Consider the following 10,993-nt stretch of genomic DNA (forward strand, 5'->3'; position numbering starts at 1 on the left):
TATATCGGAGCGGCCAAGATGCTGACAAATATCTGAACATGCACTCTAACTTGACAATAGAGACGTGTTGAGATATTTGTGAGCACCTTAGCCGCTCCGATATATCTGATGGCGACTGTACCTATAGGTAATTTAGAATAGAACACCTCACCCGCTTAGCTACTTCTGCTGTTGACTGTACCTACCTAGGTAATAAACTAATGAACAATGGCCAATTAAACACGACATGACACAAGAGCGTATCAATAAAGAAACGAGAAGTTTCTATTCTGAAAACTAGCCTATGCGAAGCGTTAAATGTTTTCAATGTATTTGACTGTATTTAAAATAAATTATTTTACACCATGCAAGAAATAAAGCACCAGAAGATTAATAAAGAAACGTAGCCAGCAGTTATTTCTAGACAAAATTTATATTTTAATACCAGTAGAAAACTATAAAGAGTAGGTAATTTGATCGTGACGTCACATGCTAGTGTTTTATATAAATTCCATAGTTAAAAATCGTTTTGACATTTCTAAATAAGAAACTGATTTGACTAGTATTCAAATACCCTATAAGGCATCTGGCCTACATTATATTCTTCGAGCTTCAATGTTAAGATTAAAGTAATTGCATTGAATGGGTAGCTTCACCATTTATTTCCAACATTAAGTTATTGTAGAGGGGCTATTTGCAAGTCGCAATAAACACCGTGAAATCTAATCATTGGTTAAACATGAACGCTCCAGTTTTAAGCGTTTGCTAAGGCAATGCACATAAGCCTGGTTGCATACTATATGCGAAGATGTAGGCGCATCGACGTAAGTCACATGACGACTTAAAATACTTCAGCAATACAGCCGGCCTAGCTAAGGTGACAATCGCTATCGCTACGACAACGAAACGCTTTGTGTCTCTCTATCACTCTTATATTATATTAGTGCGACAGTGACAGTTTCGTTTCGATCGATACGAAAAGTAAGCGATTGGCATGTTGGCTACGCGGCCTGTTACGATTCAGCAAAGGACGCTGAATGAGTGCACCGCGACTAGCCAAGTTTTCTAGCTTCGACCAACAGGCGGGTCCTTTTATTTCCATTTTACACAGGCGGAGGAGCAGACCGAACAGTGTTATACATGTAGGTATTTACCAAGTAACAGCCACTGCAGACAGAATACCAGTTTTTGGTCAAGCCAAGCAAGACTGCCGTCCAGAGTCCATCAGACTCCAGACTCAACAAAGAAAGGTCGCAGGTTGAACACTATTAAATTGTCGCAGGTCGAACATGCTACAAGGAGAAAATAAAAATCGAAAGTGCTTAAAACTCTTTATATGACTAATATTTATATGTATAACGTAAAATTATTGTAACGACGAGAAAATTCCCGGACTTTACTTTTGATGTGTGTTGAGCGTAGACTGTTTTTCGTTGAAGCTCGTACGCCGAAGACTGGAACGCGCTGGCCGAAGTGAAGCTGCCGCTGCCAATTACCTCAGAAATACCACCACCATGTTACCGGGTTAGTGTGAGGGTTAGTAAGAACACTTATTTTAGGGTTAATAAGTTGTTAAGTGTAGAGGTGTTGTAGAAAGACTAGTTGTTGATGGACTAACGAGGCTAGGTTGGGCGGTCATATTTATATGAGAGCGCGACCGCGCCCCGCCCACTGTGTCACGTGGGTGAGTTGTGCAGAGTCAGTATCCATTTATTGGCCAATCAGCTTACGCTATTTTACAAAGTTAGGGAATAGGTAATATTTATTGTGGGACATTGATTCTTATAACTATGCACGAAATATAAAAATAAAACATAAACACACAATGATTAAAAGACATAGAAAGTTACACAATAATAAAACACAAAATTAGAGAATCACAAAACGTACAATAAAAATATCTTAAAAGCTATATACGACAATCTCCCCCGCGTGTGCCAACACCGTCTCCATTCGTGGAGTATATAGGTATAAGCCGGGAAACTGGACGGCGGACTTCACCCGCTCGGGTGCGAACAATGGCTACTCTTACGTGGCCATCAGGGCCGGGAAAGAGTTGTGCGATTTCGCCTCTAGGCCATGTTCCTCGTGGCATAGAGCTGTCCGCTACGATGACGATGTCGCCTATATTTAGCTTCTGCACGTTCTGGTGAGCACTGGGCCGAGGGAGGAGGCTGGGTCTGTATTCTTTCTGCCTGCGCCTCCAAAAGTGATCGGCTAAGTTCTGCGCTGTCTTCCATGACGACAGTGACATATCTTTGTTTGTGAAGACGCCCAGCGGTGCCATTGCGCTCGACCGGCCGATGAGAAAATGGTTCGGCGTCAGAGCCTCGACATCTAGGTCTGGATTCACAGGTGTCAGTGGTCTGGAGTTCACTACGTGCTCGGCTTCTAGAAGCAGCGTATGTAAAACTTCTTCATGAGGTGCTCTCTCTTTTAGTGTAGCTTTCAATGCAGTTTTCACGCTGCCCACGAGTCGTTCCCATGCACCGCCGGCGGAAGGGTTGCCAGGCGGTATCTTTTTCCAGGTGATCGCTCGTTCAGTCAGGAATGGCTTTAGACTGTCTGGCAGCGTTTTCTTGGCCTCTGCAATTTCTCGTTCTGCTCCGTAGAAGTTAGTTGCGTTGTCGGAGTACAGAACGGTAGGCGTGCCGCGCCGAGCTATCATTCTGCGCAGTGAGAGTATCATAGAGGATGCCGAAAGTGAGGCGGCAAGCTCTAAGTGCACAGCTCGGGTAGTGAGGCAAGTATATAATACGCCCCATCTTTTCTCGCGGCGGCGGCCTATCGTAATATTCATTGGGCCAAATAAATCTACGGCTGCGGCGGTAAATGGCGGTTGATTCGCCTGGAGCCTCTCTGGTGGTAAGTCGCCTACAGGAACCTTGAGTGTGGTCCCCTTATAGGTCCGACACCATTGGCACTTATTCGTTATATAACGAATACTACCGCGCAGACCGATAATATAATATCTTTGTTTCAGCTCGTTTATCACTGTTGAATGGTTGCCGTGATTGTAGAGAGCATGAAAATGATGTATTAGCAGCTTGACGAAATCTTCTTTAGCGTGTAGAACGGGTATGTGTACATCTTTATCTATTCTGGCGTTCAGCACGATGACTCCATTTTTGTCGAGTTTTACTGCGATTTTATGGAGTGGCGATTTCTTCGGAATCGGCCGTCCAGTTTCCATTAACTTGATTTCCTCTGGAAAGGCTTCATGTTGACTCCGGCGTATAAGCAATATCTCTGCTAAGTTCAAATGCCCCTTATTTATGTCTGTGTCTGGTTTCTTTTTAAGCAATGCGGCTTTAAAAACCTCGGCGGCAACCAGTGTTTTAGCGGTGGCGCGGACTAAGCGTACGAACTTTGAGAACCTACATACCTCCGGCAGGTACTCAAACTTATTTTTCGCGGCGCCTACCGAGCATACGAGCTTGTTAACGCGTTCTTCGCCCGTATCGGCGACGGGCGCGGGCGTTTTTTCAGCTGCGATCGGAAATTGTTCGCTATGCGTTCTTGCGTTTTCGTTTTTGACGTATGTTGTCGGCGACGCTGCCGATCCAAATATAAGCCGCTTCATTCTGTATTCTTGCGGTGGAGAGGTGCGGTCCTCCCCCCGCCAAACGAAACGTAACGCATCGCGATCTTGTTCAATTATCTCGATCTGTAAAAACATTTCTTTGACGTCCGCTATTACCGCGATTTTACCCTCGCGGAAACGCACTAGTACGCCAAAGAGTGACTCTAACAAGTCGGGGCCGGCCAAAAGCGCGCTATTGAGCGACCGTCCGTAGGCCGTGGCGGCCGCGTCCCATACTAATCTCATTTTGCCGCGTTGCGGGTGAAAAGTTGGGAAGTGCGCTAAGTACCACACCCGGGGCGCATCGAGGGGGGGCGGCGACTCCATTTTCTCCGCGTAACCCTTGTCAAGTAAGTTAGCCATATGCTTTGCATATTCGGCCTTTAACGTTGCATCTCGGTCTAGTTTTCGTTCTAGACTGTACAGCCGTTTTAATGCTTGCGCTCGGTTATCTGGGAGCTTTTCGTCGTCTGTCCGCCATAATAAGCCCGCTCGATACCTATTCTCCCCCGGTATTTTTACACAGTTGGTTTTCAGCAAGTCTAGCGCGCGCTGGTCGGGATCGGCCCGAGGTAGCTTTTGTGAAACGCCTGATGATTCTATGTCAAAATGCCGTTTCATTAGCTCTAAAGCCTCGTTGTCCGCGGTTTTAGGCCGTGCGTGCCCTACAAAATTTACCGAGGCGCGGCGCGTTCTATCTGGGCCGTGTAAAACCCAGCCCAGTCTAGTTAGGCTAGCAATGGGAAGCTCAGGCGGGCCCTCTAAAATTTGCCGAGAAATGATGAGGTGCCAATTATCTTGTCCTATCACGATGGTAGGTATGCCGGTCGGGTAACTCAATTCGTCCGCGATCTTAGTCAAGTGTTCGCACTTGTCGACTACGTCACGTGGTACGCCCTGCATTCCTATGCCAATATCGCCAATCGTGATTACCTCCATCATTTCCATGTGTCGGCTACAAAAACCCCGTATTGCGACTCGTAACGTATACGAATCTGGATTTCTGACTACGCCGCCTATGCCTTCTATCTCTAAAGTTTCGCCTTTTACGCGAGGCGCGAGTTTATCGGCCGTTTCGTGAAGCATCAAAGTCATAGCCGCGCCTTCGTCTAGCAGCGCGAGGGTTTGCACGGTACCTAGCGGTCCCGACACCTCTACAGGCATGACTTTGAGGTACGTTTGCGGGAGCCTAATATTATTAACCGCTACCGCCGGAGCACTATTACCGTTCGCGGGCGCGGCCGCGTTCAGTCCGTGTAATAGCTTATGATGTCCGGCTTCGCATTGGTTAACTCCGCACGCGATGTACTTGCACTTGAACTTACGGTGAGCCGCGTCTAAGCACCTATAGCATAATCTAGCGCCCTTCGCTAAGTCCCACCGTTCAGGAATCGTCGCCGCTAAAAATTTACGACACGCGCTAACTTTGTGCTCGTGGCCGTTCTTGCAAACGGCGCACGTGCTGCGCGAGACAGGGACGGACGATGTCGGTTGTTTGGGCTTAGCTCCGGTCGACGCGGGTTTTTTTTTGTTACTATTGCGAGGCTTAACTTGCGCGATAGCGGGTTTATTACTACGCGGTGCTTCGCGTACGTAATGATCGTGGGAATCTGATTCCGACTCCGTGCTAGGATCGCGGGAAAACGCGGGGGCGCGACGCCTATCGCGAGAACTGCTTGCTCGCCTAGGGTCGTGCTCAAAAGATACCGTGTTTACTGTGTTCCGCAACCTGTTCGACGGCCTATGTCGGTTGACGCGTTTGGCTGCAGTGCTAATTTCGTTCAAAAACTCCGATAATGCAACTAGACCGGGAGTTTGACTATTAGACTGCCTATATTTTGCCCATTCGTAACGCACAATCAGATTAAGTTTGTCCACGATTTTGTTTACAAGTTCAGGCGCGTGTAAGTACTGCTCTTGTCGCAGCGAACGTATGGTTGCGACGGCATTCGCAATATGTGCGGCGAAGGAAGCTATGTTCGCGTTGTCTTCTGACAAGCGCGGCATACGTTTTATATTATGCAACTCCGTTAACACAATTTCCTCCGGGTCGCCGAATTGCCGTTCTAGCGCCTCCATAATTTCGTACGGGTCCTGAACTGTGTACATTATTGATTTCACGGCGGTCCGAGCCTCGCCTTTGAGCGCGCGCCTAATACGACTTACGTTATTGACGGCACTAAACATGGGAGACGTGTCCTCGAACTCTGCCCTAAATGAAATCCATTCGGTTATATCTCCTCCGAGTGAGGGTAACTCGGGCGGCTTATGGTAGATAGGTGCATAACTGCCGTGTGGCACCTCTAAATAACGCGGTTGCGGCCTACTAGTACCCCGATCAATGGCGGCGGCGCGCGGCGGCGGCGCTGTCTCCTTCGGCAAGGGAATTTTACTATTCTCGATCGCGACGTCGTGCTCCTGTGGCCTACACTGTTGTCCTACCCAATTCCTAGTACGCCGTTCAGACTCGTCAGCCACGGTACTGCCTCTGTCAGAATTCGCCTCCAATTCGGCGATCTGCAGCTTTAATTTGGCAGTATCGGACTGCTTCTGAGCGACAACTAGAGCGGCTTTATGAACCTCGAGCTCGGCCATGAGCACCGATAATTGACTATCACGATCCCTATTTACCGATTCGCGACCTCTGATTGATCCACGAACAGACGGCGCCCGCGGCGGCGGCGGCGCGACCACGGGGTCTTTATTTACTAGCGTATTCGACCTACTGCGTTCTACTACCGTATCTTCGAATGCGTTCGAGTGTACCGAATTGTTGTCTATCTCTCCACCGCTATTCACTTGGTTGCCGGTGGAGCCTTTGCTCCATGTATGTGTCTCGGTAGACGTGGTCTTGCCGGACGAGGGGGTAGGGGTGTCTGTGGGCGCGGGGGCAGGCGGGCCCTTAGCGCGCGGTCGAAGATTTCTCGTACTCTTCGTAGACATCTTCTTCTTTCTTGACACACACGCGGGGGTCCCTAACTATATACAAATTTACCTGCCTAACGCCTATGCCCTGACGCCACAGAGCGCAACGTCAGTGCCCCTAAGCGTAAATCCCTCGGTGCACTGAATCTCCCGCAATGACAAAGTGCAATGCCTAGAGCGTTCGAAAGCAGTGTGATGGCATCACCATGTGACACATGCAACGAAAGTTGCCAGGACGCGTGAGTGGAGGAAAACCTACAACACAGCACGGTCCGACCGGCAAGCCGGTATGGTGGGGTATGGAGGGGTAATTGGGTAAGGGTCTGAGCCGAAGCGTACTTCAAGGCTCAGCGCGTTCGTTTTTCAAGCTTCTTTTTTCTATCTGAGTGGAGAAAATCTCAACACTCAGCGCGTACTTGTTTCTTTGTTCTTTATTCGGCTATCGAAGGACCATAATTGTTGAGCGTAGACTGTTTTTCGTTGAAGCTCGTACGCCGAAGACTGGAACGCGCTGGCCGAAGTGAAGCTGCCGCTGCCAATTACCTCAGAAATACCACCACCATGTTACCGGGTTAGTGTGAGGGTTAGTAAGAACACTTATTTTAGGGTTAATAAGTTGTTAAGTGTAGAGGTGTTGTAGAAAGACTAGTTGTTGATGGACTAACGAGGCTAGGTTGGGCGGTCATATTTATATGAGAGCGCGACCGCGCCCCGCCCACTGTGTCACGTGGGTGAGTTGTGCAGAGTCAGTATCCATTTATTGGCCAATCAGCTTACGCTATTTTACAAAGTTAGAGAATAGGTAATATTTATTGTGGGACATTGATTCTTATAACTATGCACGAAATATAAAAATAAAACATAAACACACAATGATTAAAAGACATAGAAAGTTACACAATAATAAAACACAAAATTAGAGAATCACAAAACGTACAATAAAAATATCTTAAAAGCTATATACGACAATGTGATTCATCGAACTTTGTTCCGTGCAAAGTTCGATGAATCACATCGGGTAACAATTTTGTGCATTTAACCCATTTTCGTTAAAAATCTGGCAGAGGCAGGTTGGCAGGTTTTTCGCGGTTCAGTTTTTATATTAGCCCAATATTTTTCGATAGGGCGAAGTTCGGGACAGTTTGGTGGGTTACACTCCTTAGGCACTAGTCTACCTCGACTGAATTCGCCTTATTTATACCATTCCAAAGTTCGAGACGAATAATGGCAACTTGCTAAATCTGGCCAAAACAATGTTGAGGAAGTGTGCTTCTTCATGAATGGTAATAGTCTCTTTTTCAAGCATTCTGATATATAAATATCGGTGTTAATTGTCCCGGGAGTGAAAAATGGTGAGCTCCTCATGCCGCACTGGCATATAGCTTGCCAAGCAACGTATTTCTTAGCAATTTTTTCTACTGGGATAACCTTTTACGATTCGACGAGATTCAAAATGTCACTAGAGGAATAGTACTTGTTACCTCGTAAAGACTTGAAGTCTGCCTTGACGTAGATTTTTTTTAATCATCAAGGTATACAATAACGTGAAATGTCTAACAGCACGTTTATATTAATCCACAGTTCTCTTCGGAGCCTTTTGCTTCTTATGTACCTAATGCCGCATTCACTGATAACTTTTTGTCAGTCATTTAGTACCTACATCGTTTTTTTTTTCTTTTTTCTTACGTTCCTTATCCTCGTCGCCATTGTGACGTCAAGGCTCTGTATTACAAGGTGGTACATAAAACTCAGTTGGTCAGTAGTGTGCTTCGCGACCTGTCTGCTCGCCATGATGGTTGACAACGGAGTGTCGACTGGCAGGTAGTTCGCTTAACACGTTTATTGTGTAAACGTTACAACAAGTTTTGAAAATAACCCACTATTGGTAGAAATAGCAGGCTGCGTTTAATGTCCACGGCTCAACGATTTGAAACTAAAATGTTCACTGAATTTACATCACATTAAGCGTGCAACACGCGACAGTCAAACGATTCCGTCTGACCATAGCGTTTCCCGGCGCTGCTGCAACTGTGATCAATGAACTGAACTAAAATACTTTCATTCATTGAAAAAGAGTCTGTTTACACTTCATGGATGGTGCTGCGGCGTTGCATGCCGCCGGCGCGTGCGATGGCGTGTCCGTGATAAGTGATAACATTTAGATGACTCAATCGGAATGATTAATGAAATTATCGTATCACGGTTATGTGATGAAATTCAACTCGCAGCCACATTAAACTAATTCTTAATATTTAATGGGCGGATTTTTATATATTTAATATTTAAAGTACTTACTTGTTTTAAAAGGCGGCAAAGTTGTTGTTTAACCCCTCGTGCTTATATTGATACCCGAGCAAGCGAAAGAGTCTAAAAATGAACCACGAGCGTAGCGAGTAGCGAAATGTGGAATTCTGAGCGTTGCGAGAGTTTAAATGCACAAGGGTTAAACTTTGCAACCGAATGAAACACATAAATTTTCACCACACCAAACGCGAGGAAAACACTAACTGTAAAACATTACAAATCAAACCAAATAAACGTTACTAAATGTTTATCATTCAAAATCATTCACTCAAAAGTCGATTCCACCAGCCAACATGAGGTTACTAGGTAGGTAGGTTCCTTTCAAAATTTGCATCAATTACTATTTGCCGCTCTTGTGGAGAACATGCAACTTTCTCATCAGTTTTTGGATAATTGAGAGAGCATTTAACAACTGGTTTGGTGAAAATTATATTGTATCTTAACGTGTGCCGAATTGCTGAAGTTTAAACAAAAATATTGATTTATCTACCGATCATGGCGGAAAATGTTGACGTCATAAAACAGTAGGTACGCTATCATTGGTCTTCCTCGGCAGTTCCACTTCACCAAATATGTTTTCGAGAGCAAATGTAAGTACAAGTTAATATCAAAAATACCCAAATAACCCCGTAATATTTGTAACTACCTCTATTTGTCCAGGTTCTAGTCGACAAAACGTAGATGCCTATTCTCATAAATATTACTCTACCCACACATTCACGCTAACACTAAATAGTAGCGAAATCAACACCTACAGGGGCCCATTTCTTGAAAGATATTAGTCTAACATTATAAGTGTATTGTCATGGCTATCCATACGATTTGACAGGTCGTAGACTAATAATATTTGTCTAAGATCGTTCGAGAAATGGGCCCCAAGTAATTAGAATAACTCGATTAACCGAACCGGTTATGAACCGATTTTGCATGTACAACCAGCCTTAAAGTTTGTAGTCTATGATTGTTCATTATTTTGGTATGTGGGTATTTTTGCACTTTGTAATTTTTCCTCAGTCACCCGTTGACCACGAACGCTGTAAAGGGTTCGAAACGTCGGGATGTATTATAAATTCAATATACCTACGCGATATAATCCGTTTTTCATAGTTTTATTTCGATTAATCGAATTAATCGATCACTTAATTTGTTATTGCCACATGAACATACTTCGACTAAATAAGTTAGTTTTACTTGTTGTCCGCAACGTTAAAACGTTCATTCATATGTTCACTTTTATGTTGGTTATTCAAAGTTTGTAGCCGCTCCTGGAAACAGACAAACTATTTATTCAACGGCTGTTTATTGGCCCATTCATCCCGGCCTCGACGTTACGCACGCACACTTATATTAGTAATTGCTGAACATCCAAATGATGCCCCTGTTCTTAATAAACACAGCCGACCTAGACGAGCATGACTAATGCGGGCATCATTATTTTGCGTAACTTAAGCTAAAACACAGCACAGAGTCACAGATATGTACTAATTTTATAACAGTTCCGTCAGTTCCATACTATATTTACATACCATATTATAAAATAAAAATAAAGTTTTATTTCAGGCAACACGTACAGTTGTACACCCATATCAACATACAATTTAAAAGTTACAATGCCAAAAGGAATACTTAACTAAAAACAAAACACTTAAAATAAAAGTTAAACAATTAAAATAGTATTACACTATTTTTTGTTCCCGTTTTGGTGCACGGAAAGCCAGTGCCTTAAACATATGACAACTAATGTTGCGATACACCGACATAAGGATGGTGTTTCGCGAGCGGCGAAGAAGTCAGTCAGTCAGTCATTATATTTGCCTTGTCCTTTCTATGACAATTAAAGAGCAATAATCCGTGAATCCATGATATGTTTAAAGGTTATCGGTAAGAAACCCTAGGCATAATTTCACCTAGGGAAAAGTGTGTCAATTCAGACAGAATCTGTTGTTTCAATACCTACCGCCAAGTCTTCGTTATGCTCTCGTCACGGCCCTTTTGAGGAATAATTTCCTAAAGTTATTTTATTTCCTAACAAAATAACATAAGATTAAAAACTCATCTATTCACATTATAAATACCTTCAATTACGTTACATAGGTCTATCCAATACCGAAAAAAAAATAACATTTACAAACTAACAAAAATCCTTACATTTTAAACTTAATATATATATATATATAAGCCAAATTATAAATTATGGTTCTT

Source organism: Cydia strobilella, chromosome 11, assembly GCF_947568885.1.
Source record: "Cydia strobilella chromosome 11, ilCydStro3.1, whole genome shotgun sequence".
NCBI classification, from domain to species: Eukaryota; Metazoa; Arthropoda; class Insecta; order Lepidoptera; family Tortricidae; genus Cydia; species Cydia strobilella.